Source organism: Hirundo rustica, unplaced genomic scaffold (genome assembly GCF_015227805.2).
Source record: "Hirundo rustica isolate bHirRus1 unplaced genomic scaffold, bHirRus1.pri.v3 scaffold_293_arrow_ctg1, whole genome shotgun sequence".
Lineage (NCBI taxonomy): Eukaryota > Metazoa > Chordata > Aves > Passeriformes > Hirundinidae > Hirundo > Hirundo rustica.
In genome coordinates this window covers 31,455-42,819 of record NW_026690343.1, presented here as the reverse complement: position 1 = coordinate 42,819, position 11,365 = coordinate 31,455, and the positions used below count along the sequence as shown (strand labels likewise).

The following is an 11,365-nucleotide window of genomic DNA, read 5'->3' as shown; positions in this document are numbered from 1 at the left end:
CCTGAGACTGCAGGCAATGACCATTCCTCAGGCACAACTGCTGCAAAAGCAGCTTGAGGACAGCCCTGGAGCAGGACTCCTCTCATGCCAGTGAAAAAGGCCCCTTGGCAGGCAGCTCTAGGGTGCTTGCAAAGAGCAAGGGCCAGAGCCTCAGGCCACAGGGGAGAAAAGGGATCTCAACTGCCTGCCCCTGACACATCAAGCCTGCTCTCAGGCTGCTTTCCACACACAATTCCTGTGGAAGACAGCAGAAAGCTGAGAGTTAGCTCTGCCTTTTCCTTTTTCCTTTTCCCTTTTCTCCTTTTCCTTTTCTTTTCCTTTCCTTGAAACACCTGCCCTTACCCTCCCAAACTCACAACCACTCCACCCCAGCCCTGCTACACAATTCCTAAAAGCACCAACACCTGCCCTAAACTGCCTCTTGCCTTCCCTTCCCCTACTCCACTATACCAAAAGCCCAACCCATCCCATGCCCCCACTGCAATCCCTATCCCTCCCGACTTTCACACCACCCCCACCCTGTAATCCCCACATTACATCGCCCCATCCCATCCCATCCCATCCCATCCCATCCCATCCCATCCCATCCCATCCCATCCCATCCCATCCCATCCCATCCAGGCATGAAATTCCCTACAGCCAGGCCTTGGATGCTGAAACATGATTTTAAAGAGTTCAGATTTTAGCTAAGGGTTAGAAGCAATTTATATTGATCAAGATGTCAGTTAGATTAGTAAATGGTAGGTTAATGATTATTAGATGGCCAAGCTAGAGCTAACTGTTATATTATGAGCTTGTTCATAGAAAAAGTGGAGTAAGGGAACCATCATAAGAACAGATTGAAACCACTAAGAACAATGGCCAGCACCTGGACTTGGTATCAATCAATCAATCACAAAGCAGGGGACCTTGGATCGTGCCAGAGCGTCACAGAGACCTGATGAAGACTCTCCTGACTTCATCCTTTGAGACCACTGACCCAATTCAAGAGAAGAATTTCACACACGCGAAGGACGAATAGCCTCATTTTAATAGAGAGCGGGGATGGGAGGTGCCGGGGTTATGCATATGTATTGTAGGTAAGATCTTGGAAAATAAATAGAGGGCAAAGAGCCTTGTTCAGGGCGGCCACGCCTTTCGGAGATGACTCCCGTGCCGCCTGCCGGTGAATAAACATACCACTTTCTAACTTTAATTAGTTAGAGGGTCTTTGTCCGTGATTATATCGGTTTTCAATGACTCAGTTGGAGAGCCAGGCAGGAGAAGGTTCTGCTTGGCTGTGGGACCAGCTCGGGTGGAGGACCCCCTTGGGTCTTCGCCAGGATATTCCTGGAAGAGTGGGCTCCGCTGCCCGACCTGTTCATCCAGCAGCAGACAAGAACTCCTGACTACTAAAACTCCAGACAAAAAGGTGTGTTTAGAAAAAATTGAAACAGTTTGAACAGTGACCTGTAAGGCGTAGGCATGGTCAGGAAAGGCTGTTGGTAAGTCGTGGGAGACGTCCCACGCACAACTTGTGCCTCTGTAGTGTGCTTGCAAGCTTGATTGGTATCTGGGCAGTTGTACTTGGTTGCCAGCAGAGAAAGCTGTTAAGCTGTTGTACCGGGCCATGGAGGGCTCGGATTGTTGTTGCTGGCAGAAGGGGATTTTGCCATTTGCTGTGCCATAGAGGGCTCAGTTTGCTAGAATCCGGGGCTAGCAATTGTCAGGGCAAATCCTGATTTGTGGTTGTTACACTGTGTGAATGTGTCCTGACTGTGAGAACGATTGAGAGAGAGTTTGTTGAGACGTGCTACCAGCACGAAGCGATTGAGGAGTTTGGACCCGCGGTTCCGTTTTCAGGAGACTGAAATGGCCGGGGAAAAACGAAGCGAGTGGGGTGTATGAAAACCCTTCAAGCCCCCTCCCTGCTGTGACTGTGGTGTGTGTGTTTTGGTTATTCACTGTAACTGTATTTTTCAGGCAACATCCATCTTGTGTTAAGAGTTTTAAGTGCAGCACATGCTGAGGTTGAAGAGTTGATTAGCCTCTGAGAGCTGAGGCGTGAATGCTTTTGAAATAGACTGAGGACAGACAAAGGACAGAACCAGTTTGGCAAGAAGGAATAGAAACCCTTGACAAGAGCTTAGTTGTGATTTTAGGTATGGAGACTGTGTTTGTAGATTGTTGGAATTAAAATAAGGGTAACTTCGGTCTGAGAACTCGATCTGGCCAGATGAATAAAAGGAATTCCTTTACCTCAGTGGTTTGGGCTTGACTCGTAGGAGGTTGTGAATTCAGAAAACTGGTGGATAGACAGAGAAAATAAGAGAACATATTTAGAAGGTTTATATCAGATGTCTGTTGGGAGACTAGTGGCTCTGGATTGGGAGCAACGGGCTGTGGAGAATTTAGAAAGTCAAGAAGAAGTGAATGGAATAGCTTGTATTTTGGGGAATTTTCCAGCAGCTTTTGGTGCATCTAGAGGTTGTCACTGTGCCTGGGTGCTTTTGCAGTGTAAAATTTGTGCAGGACATTACTATTGTTCTTGTGCTTACTGGTACAGAGAATGTGCCCAGTGTAAACAACAGCTCCTTGATCAAGCTGATTTAGAGCAAAGATTTTAACACATTTAGTAAAACAATTTCTGTTTCAACTCCAGCTCCACCTTTAACTCCAACTCCATCTTTAACCAAAGCAGTTTCTATTTCAACTCTGTCTCTAGCTCTAAGCACAGCTGAATCAACTCTGATTTCTATTTCAAGTTCAGCTTCACTTTCTATTTTATCCCCTAGTCCGACTACTCCACTTACTCCTAAATCTCTCCCACTGCCCAGCAGTGACAGTGAGGAAGAGGAGCCCTCTCCAAAGGTTCCTACAGCATAACTGACTCAGAAACAAACCAAAGAAGAGAACATCACAACGGGGAGGCGGTGGTTGCTCATGTTAAGAAAAACTGAGATGGACCAGAGGATCTTACCCCAGGAGACCCTCTAGTTATAATGAAACTAGGGAACAAAAAAACAAAAAAACAAAAAACAAAAACAAGAATAAAAACAATAACAAAAAAAAAAAAAAAAAGTTTTGATAAACACAGGGGCAACATATTCAGTGTTAAATAAAGCTTTAATACCAATAACAGATGATTATGTTATGGTAAAAGGGGTAACTGGCCAATCTGAAAAAGCCTGTTTTTGTAGGCCATTGAAATATAAACTTGGGAAACAATTGGGAATTCACAGGTTTTTATATATGCCCAATGCTCCATCAGCACTTTTGAGCAGGGATCTATCGGAATTATTAGAGGTTAAAAAAAAAAAAAAAAAGGAGAGATTACTTTGGAGGTTGAGGACCAACAATATGTGGAATTATTAAGCTTGATGTAGATAACTAATGAGGCTAAAGTGAAAAGTGAAGGTGAGATTTACAGGAAAATAATAGATCAGGTATTTTCTGGGGTCTGAGCTTCTAACATACCAGGATAGCAAAGAATGCACCCTCAGAGCAAGTTAGGATTAAAAAACAAACAAACAAACAAAAAACCCCCACAAAAAAACAACAAACAAACAAAAACAACTAGTTAGAGTTAAGCAATACCCTATGAAGAACAGTTAAGGGATTAGCCCAGTGATTGAATTTTTTTTCCTGCTAAAAACCCTGATGGATCATAGCTGTTTATAGGATAACTGAGGATTTATACCCAGTGCTTCCCAACCCTTACACTTTGTTAACTTGTTTAACACCTGAACTAACATGGTTTATTGTTTTAGATTGAAAGGATGCTTTCTTTTGCCTTGCTCTCCATGAAGCCAGCCAGAACATTTTTGCATTTGACTAAAAAACTCAGCTCACATGGACAGTGCTTCTGCAGGAGTTTAAAAAAAAAAAAAAAAAAAAATTGCTCACCTTGTTTGGAGAACAACTAGCAAAAGATCTGGGATCCTGGGAAGCTCCATCAGGAAGACAACTGTTACAGTATGTGGACGACCTCCTGATAGCTACCAAAACTCAAGAGGCATGTCTGGAGTGGATGGTAAGCCTCCGAAACTTTTTGGGCCTACAGGGGTATCGCATATCCCAGAAGAAAGCCCAGATGGTGAAGCAGACAGTTATTTACTTGGGCTACGAGGTTAGTACTGCACCAAGAACCTTAGGGCGGGATCACAAGGAAGCAATATGCCAGACCCCAAAACCCCAGACAGTAAAAGAACTGAGAACTCTTCTAGGCATGACAGGATGGTGCAGACTGTGGATTTCTAACTATGGGTTGTTTGTTAAACCTCTGTATGCCCTGATCACGGAAGGGAGCAGGGATCTCCAAAAGAAGCAACTCGAGCCTTTGACCAGCTAAAGAAGGCCCTCATGTCAGCTCCAGCCCTGGGACTTCCAGACGTGTGTAAACCATTCTTTTTGTTTTCACATGAGAAGCAGGGGATTGCCTTGGGAATACCAGCACAAAACCTGGGCCCGTGTCACAGGGCAGTCGCCTAAGCAGCTGCATGCAGCAGCTAAGGAACGGCCAGGGTGCCTCAGAGCCATTGCAGCAGTGGCAGTGAACACCCAAGAAGCACCCAAGTTCACCCTAGGCCAGAAGATGACCGTGCTAGTATCCCACACAGTGTCTGCAGTCCTAAAAGTGAAAGGGGGACATTTGCTCTCCCCACAGATATTCCTGAAGTACCAAGCCATAATGGTAGAACAAGATGATGTTGAGATTGTGGTAACTAACACTGTGAATCCAGCTTCCTTCCTCAGCGGGAGCATGGGAGAACCAGTGATCCATGAGTGCCTGGAGGCCATCGAAGCCACCTGCTCCAGTTGCCTGGATCTGAAGGACACCGTGCTTGAGAATACTGAGACCTGCTCCACCGATGGAAGCAGCTGTGTCATCAGTGGAAGGCATGCTGGGTATGTGGTTACCATGAGCAGAAAGGTCATAGAGTCTGGACCATTACCAACCAACACCTCGGCACAGAAGGCTGAAATAACTGCCTTAACTCGGGCTTTAGAGCTGGCAAAAGGAAAGAAAGTTAATATCTACCCAGACTTAAGGTATGCATTTGGGGTAGTTCATGCTCATGGAGCCCTCTGGAAAGAAAGAGGACTGTTGAATTGACAAGGAAAAAGTATTAAATATGCATAAGAGATAATAAAACTTGGAGGCAGACCAACTACCTGAAAATGTAGCCATTATGCATATCAAGGCACACCAAAAAGTGAGCTCTGAATTGGAGGAATAAAACAAGCTGATGGACAGAGAAGCAAAAGAAACAGCCAGAGGTGAGGTAACTGTGGAAACTGTTGAGGCAGCCTTAATTCCAGATGAGCAAATTTTCATTGAAGGTAAGCCAAAGCACAGTAAAAAGGACAAGAGGGGTGGGCTATTACAGTTAAAAAGAAAGGAAGGATTATGATCCCCTTTTGGATGCTATTGTCATTAGTGAAAGAGGAACATGAGAAAACACATTGGGGAATAGATGATTTGTATAATTATTTGAAAGATAGAATTATAACTAGAAATTTGTAAAGTATAGGTGACTTGCCAATGTAGCCTTTGCCTCCAAACTAATCCCAAAAATATTTTTAAACAAAAGCTTGGGTAAATTGGGAAAAAATATGTACCTGGGCAGAAATAGCAAATTGATTTTTCAGAACTACCCAGGAAAGGAGTGTACTGATACCTATTGGTATTAACAGATACCTTTTCAGGGTGGCCAGAAGCTTTCCTTACCAGAACTGCCAAAGTGCAAGAGGTAACCAAAGCAGTGTTATAAGAAATAATACCATGCTTTGGAGTCCCAGCCACAATGTTTTTAGATAGGGGGCCATATTTTATTTCCAAATTGTGCAGCAAATTAAGCAGCAAATTATAAAACTGGGGCTCAATCCAGAGAACTAGATGGACCAGTACGTGATGTACAGCCTGGGGATTATGGATACATTAAGTCTTTTGCAGAAAAACTTTGGAACCACGGTGGGAGGGTCCATTCCAAGTGCTCCTCATGACCTTTACTGCAATCAAGATCGAGGAACAAAGCACCTGGATCCATCACTCCCGAGTGAAGAAAGCTCCTGAGGGACTATGCAGAGTTATATCAGGTGAAAATGAACTAAAATTAAAACTTTCTTGGAAAAATAAATAGGTTGTGGGTAAAATGATAAGTGTAATATAACAACTTTTTGAAAAATAGGAAAGCTTGTAATTGTAATGGGTAATCAAATAGGTATAGCCTGTAAATTTGTGGCATTTATGACCATCACTATAGCCACAGCTAATGCAGCACCACTGCATTAGAATGTGACTGGTAAATATAAGTGCCAAGGGAAAGCTTATGATTTTATCTCCTGTAAGTCTCTGATTCAGATGCCAAAAGTTACAAATGCAACTGTGTAAGAAAACTTAATTTAACTTGTGCATTTGTAACTTCGTCAAAATTGAAGAATGTGATTTTTCCTATTAGGCACATGTTGTATCCCAGCAACATATAAAGGCAAACTTGACTACTGTTCAAGAAATACTGCCTGTGCCTATAGAGATGAACTTAAGTTTAGTTGCACAGTTATTGAAACACCATGGATTAAAGAAGAAAAAAAATTAGAAAGAAAGAGAACTTTGATTACAATGCATCACGACACAGAGACTATACAGAGAGTATTTAAAGGTTAGAAGAAGGCCCATCCCATCATTGGTGGGATGTGCTTTCTGGGTAGTCACCAGCTGCAACTGGTTTGCTCAATACCTTGGTTTCTTTGATTATTGTTTTGTTTAATTTAGTTAGTATAAGCTTGATTTTGTTTGTTATAATTTTTTTTTTTTGAATTGGAGAATGCTAAAGCAACTAGCAGCTTTAACTTCCATATTAAGAGCATATAGTACAGTTTTAAAGGACCCCTACCTCACGGTTTTGCTAGATGAAGAAGAATTTACATATAAGTAAAAGAATTTACTAAGTTTGGAAGAAGGAGTGGGGAAATGAAACATGATTTTAAAGAATTAAGATTTCAGCTAAGGGTTAGAAGCAATTTATATTGAGCAAGATGTAAGTTAGATTAGTAAATGGTAGGTTAATGATTATTAGATGCCCAAGCTAGAGCTAACTGTTATATTATGAGCTTGTTTATAGAAAAAGTGGAGTAAGTGAACCGTCATAAGAACAGACTGAAACCAGTAAGAACAATGGCCAGCACCTGGACTCAGTGTCAATCAATCACAAAGCAGAGGACCTTGGATCGTGCCAGAGGGTCACAGAGACCTGATGAAGACTCTCTTGACTTCATCCTTGGAGACCACTGACCCAATTCGAGATCACCAACCCAATTCAAGAGAAGGATTGCACACGTGAAGGACTAATAGCCTCATTTTAATAGAGAGCGGGGATGGGAGGTGCTGGGGTTATGCATATGTATTGTAGGTAAGATCTTGGAAAACAAATAGAGGGTAAAGAACCTTTTTTGGCACAGCCACGCCTTTCGGAGATGACTCCCATGCCACCTGGCAGTGAATAAACATACCACTTTCTAACTTTAATTAATTAGAGGGTCTTTGTCCGCGATTATATCGGTTTTCAATGACTCAATGAAAAGGGTAACAGTTAATACATCTCCATTTTCCTCATGGCTAGCAAAGTTAAATATCACTGGCTGGCTACTTGAATTAGTAAAAATGGGAGTTGTAGTCATGATTGTATTTGTAATTATTCTTGTGGTGTTACCATGTGTACTAAAATGTGTGGTTAAGCTGGCCAAAAGTGCTGTAAAATAAGTCTGGATTGCTCAAAAAAGATAAGGGGAATGTGTGGAGGATGAGTTCCTCCAAAAATGGGCCATGTGAACAATCCAGTTTATCTGGAAGAATAGGCCTGTAACCATTTCAGGGATGCAGAAGTCATGTAAGAAGCAGAACAAGATGTAGAGGTCACGTACGAAGAAGAACAAAAGATGGTAAACAACTCCAGGATGTGAGAACTGGATGAGAGCCAGAAAAAAGGACTGTGTAATCTGCTGCGTGTTTAAGAACAACCAACCAATAGGCATTTATGGACTAACGTGTGCTTTTAGGGTGCAACCAATTGTAAAGTATCATGAAACGCATGATTAAGGCTAAAAACTGCATAAAAGAGAGTGTTATGTTGAAATAAATGGCTCACTGCGATCCTATTGATCATTGTGTGATGTCCCATTCTACCGCAGCAGCCCTCACTGGGACACCACACCTGGGTCACCTGTCATGGCAATTGCCATGGAAACCTGGCTGATTGGAAATACAGTCGTGGACAAAGGTTTTAGTAGGGCCTGTCACATAGGACAAAGGCGGTGGTTTTAAACTAAAAGAAGTTTAGAAAAGAAGAGATAAAGAGGAAATTTTTGGTGACGAGATTAGTCATACACTAGGACAGGTTCCCAGGGAAGTGGTCTGTAGAAGGATATCTAGAGACAGACACAGAGAGGCCTCACAGTTTTGGGAAAGCTCTGGGTTTCCTAGCAGCTGTCAAGGACAATGAGCCTGAGAACCAGTGTTTTCCCTCAGATAAGTTGAAAACAAGTAACTGCAAAGGAATGCTTATGCAGATACCATTAGCCAATAGTATAGCCGCCTGAGGCTCGTGGACACCAGGAGGTAGCCAATAGCAAGTAGTAAAATGCCACGTGAACAGCTTATGCTCAAGAATTATATATGTATAAAAGAACCCTGTGTACCCTCAATAAATGAGCATTCACCATTACTTTTGTGAAGGGTGTGACTGACTCCATCTGCTCCCTGCGTTTTCTTTCACCTTTAATTGGTGCCACATATCGGACCTTGAGGTGAGGACCTGGGGGAGAAAAATAGGGGTGGGACTCTGAGCAGAAAGACGCTGGCTCGCCAACAGATGCAGCTGCATTGAGGTGAGACCCCCCGGAAAAAAAAGTGGAAAGACACTGATCTACCAAGGGATGCAATAATCATTGAGGTAGGAGCTCACTGTCCTTGCAAATGCATACTGCAAGGCTGAGCTGGTAAGGGGAGCAGAGCGGCAGCTTCTTGAAAAAGGTGGAAGGTGCTGAGTACTCCCTTCCCTGCCCCACAGAAGACGGCAAGCATGGAATGTGACTTTGCTGCCGCAGTTAAATTATTTATTAATATACTCTCTGAGAGAGGAAAAACAGTAGCAGAAAATGTGCTGCACAAGCCAGTTAACTGGGCGTGGGGAAATGGACATTTAACAACCCCGTGGCACTGTGAAGTTGGGGAGGCGCCGCAGGGCTCCTGCCGTGCCCTCCAGCCGCCCCTGGTGTCCCAGCACCATTGCTGGCGGATGCCCGGCTCGCCGCTCCCGACCCACGGACCATCCCCGTCACCTGAGCTCCAGCGCGCTGCTCCCGCACCGCCACCGCCACCACAAAGCCAGCTTGGAGCTTTTCTCGGAAGCAAGGCGCTCCCCCCGATCAAAGGCTTGATGGCAACCCAGTGTAGTCCAGTAGCCAAAATGCTTCAAAAACCCTCCGGAGCCACTCCCAGGCCCATCGTTCCCACGACGCAGGTGCCATGTCCCCCCCCCTTTTCTGGCTGTGCCTGAAGAGATACCAGTTGACAAAGAGAGGGGAACTGCTGACCCCTGCTGTCGACCACCTTCCCCAGACAATGTTCCACTGCCGGATGAATTAGAGGACGACCCCGATGACAGAGCACTGCTTCCCCCAGCAGAACCCCCGGCAGAGCCCACGATTGGTTTAAAAGAACTGACTGAGCAAATTCAGGCGGTGATGCAACGCCTGGATGAAAGGGCACATGCAGCAGCTGAGCCGCTATCCATGCCAACGGTTAATGGTCGAGATGAGCCAACATCTTTCAGCTCCCAGTTAACTCCAATGCAACAATTGCTAGAACAAACTGCAGAAAGCACTTCCCAGGCAACGCCTTCGCCTGCTCCACCTGTGACTTGGTGGTCCAGAATTATACGTGATGCTATACTATAAGGACTGTGGGAACCCACAGGACACATGGCAAGTCCTGTAGCATGTCCTGGCATGTTCAGAGATGGCAATCCTGTGTATGAGCAGCATGCATGGAAAATTTTGCAACAGGCAAAAAAAAAAAAAAAATACAGTAAAGGTGCATGGCTTGAAATCTGAAACTGCTCGAGCAATGTTAGATTGGATTCATACTGCAGATATCAATTCTTCAGCCTGGATTGCCCCCAATCTGATCACCATCATCAGACTGTTAAAACATATATTTACAACTCTGTTATTAGTATGTTACTGCTCAACAGCTTCAGGGCAGGCGCCTTCCTGGACATTCATTGTTTGTGCCTGTGGCATTCCAGTTCCTGGATGCAATAGATGGAAAACAAGCAAGAAGGACAAATAGCAGCACTCCATTAGGAGAGCTTTTTCATCATGGCTGTGATTCATTGTCCACAGTCTTTGTGGTTTTGGGAACTTGTATTGTAGTGCAGCTGGGTTACCAACCCTGACTGGATGTTCTTCTGTTGTTTTGCTGTGACATTCATGTTTTACTGCACGCACTGACAGTTGTACATCTCAGGAACGCTGCGCTTCAGCATGATTGATGTGACTGAAATACAAATCTTCATAATAATCATGCATTTGCTGGCAGTGAGTGGAGGACCACCGTTTTAGCAATCTCTGATTCTAAGACTGAATATTCAAGTGAAAATACTCCCAGCTCCTTGTACTGTAGCAGGAACCATATTCTCCTGTACAAACTGAAGTTGGCAAAAATGGATCCATTATAGCAGGAACAAGTGTCCTCTCACCTTTTCTCCATATTGGCTCCGTGATTGTCTTGGCTGCAATGATCTACAAGAAATCTGCTGTGCAGCTCTTTGAGAGGCATCTCTGCCTCTACATCCTGACTTTTGGCTTTGTGTCTGCCAAGATCACAAATCAACTGGTGGTTGCCCACATGACCAAGAGTGAAATGTATCTATATGACACAGCATTCATAAGCCCAGCATTGCTGTTCCTTGACCAAGCATTTTAACAGCTTTATTGATAAGTACATTGTCTTCTGGATTGCCCTGATCCTGTCCCTGTTTAACCTGCTCTGATACTGTGTCAGCATGTGCATCCAAATTGCTGCCCACCTGCACATCCCCGTGTTCTGCATCAAGGGCTGCCCCATGCCCTCGAACCATCACTAGGGATGGGAGCTGCCACAGGGGAATGGAGAAGGAGTTAGGTTTCTACAGGAATGGATTTGTAAGAGACAAATGCTAAAAGCAGATGAGAACAAAGTAATTTATAATAATCAATGTTGTATAGCTTTTCTACTTTGTTATCAGTAACACTCCTTAACTAGTCTCCTGCCTGAGAGAGTGAGTTCCGAGTTCACCCTAGTCAACTCTCCATGTAGTCAACTCTGTTGGTTCCAAGCCTGGGA

General features: G+C 44.0%; 1 pseudogene; it reads left to right on the top strand.

The window, feature by feature from the left end:
• Positions 1-10,105: 10,105 nt before the first annotated feature.
• Positions 10,106-11,154, top strand: LOC120747914 (choline/ethanolaminephosphotransferase 1-like; annotated as a pseudogene).
• Positions 11,155-11,365: the final 211 nt, after the last annotated feature.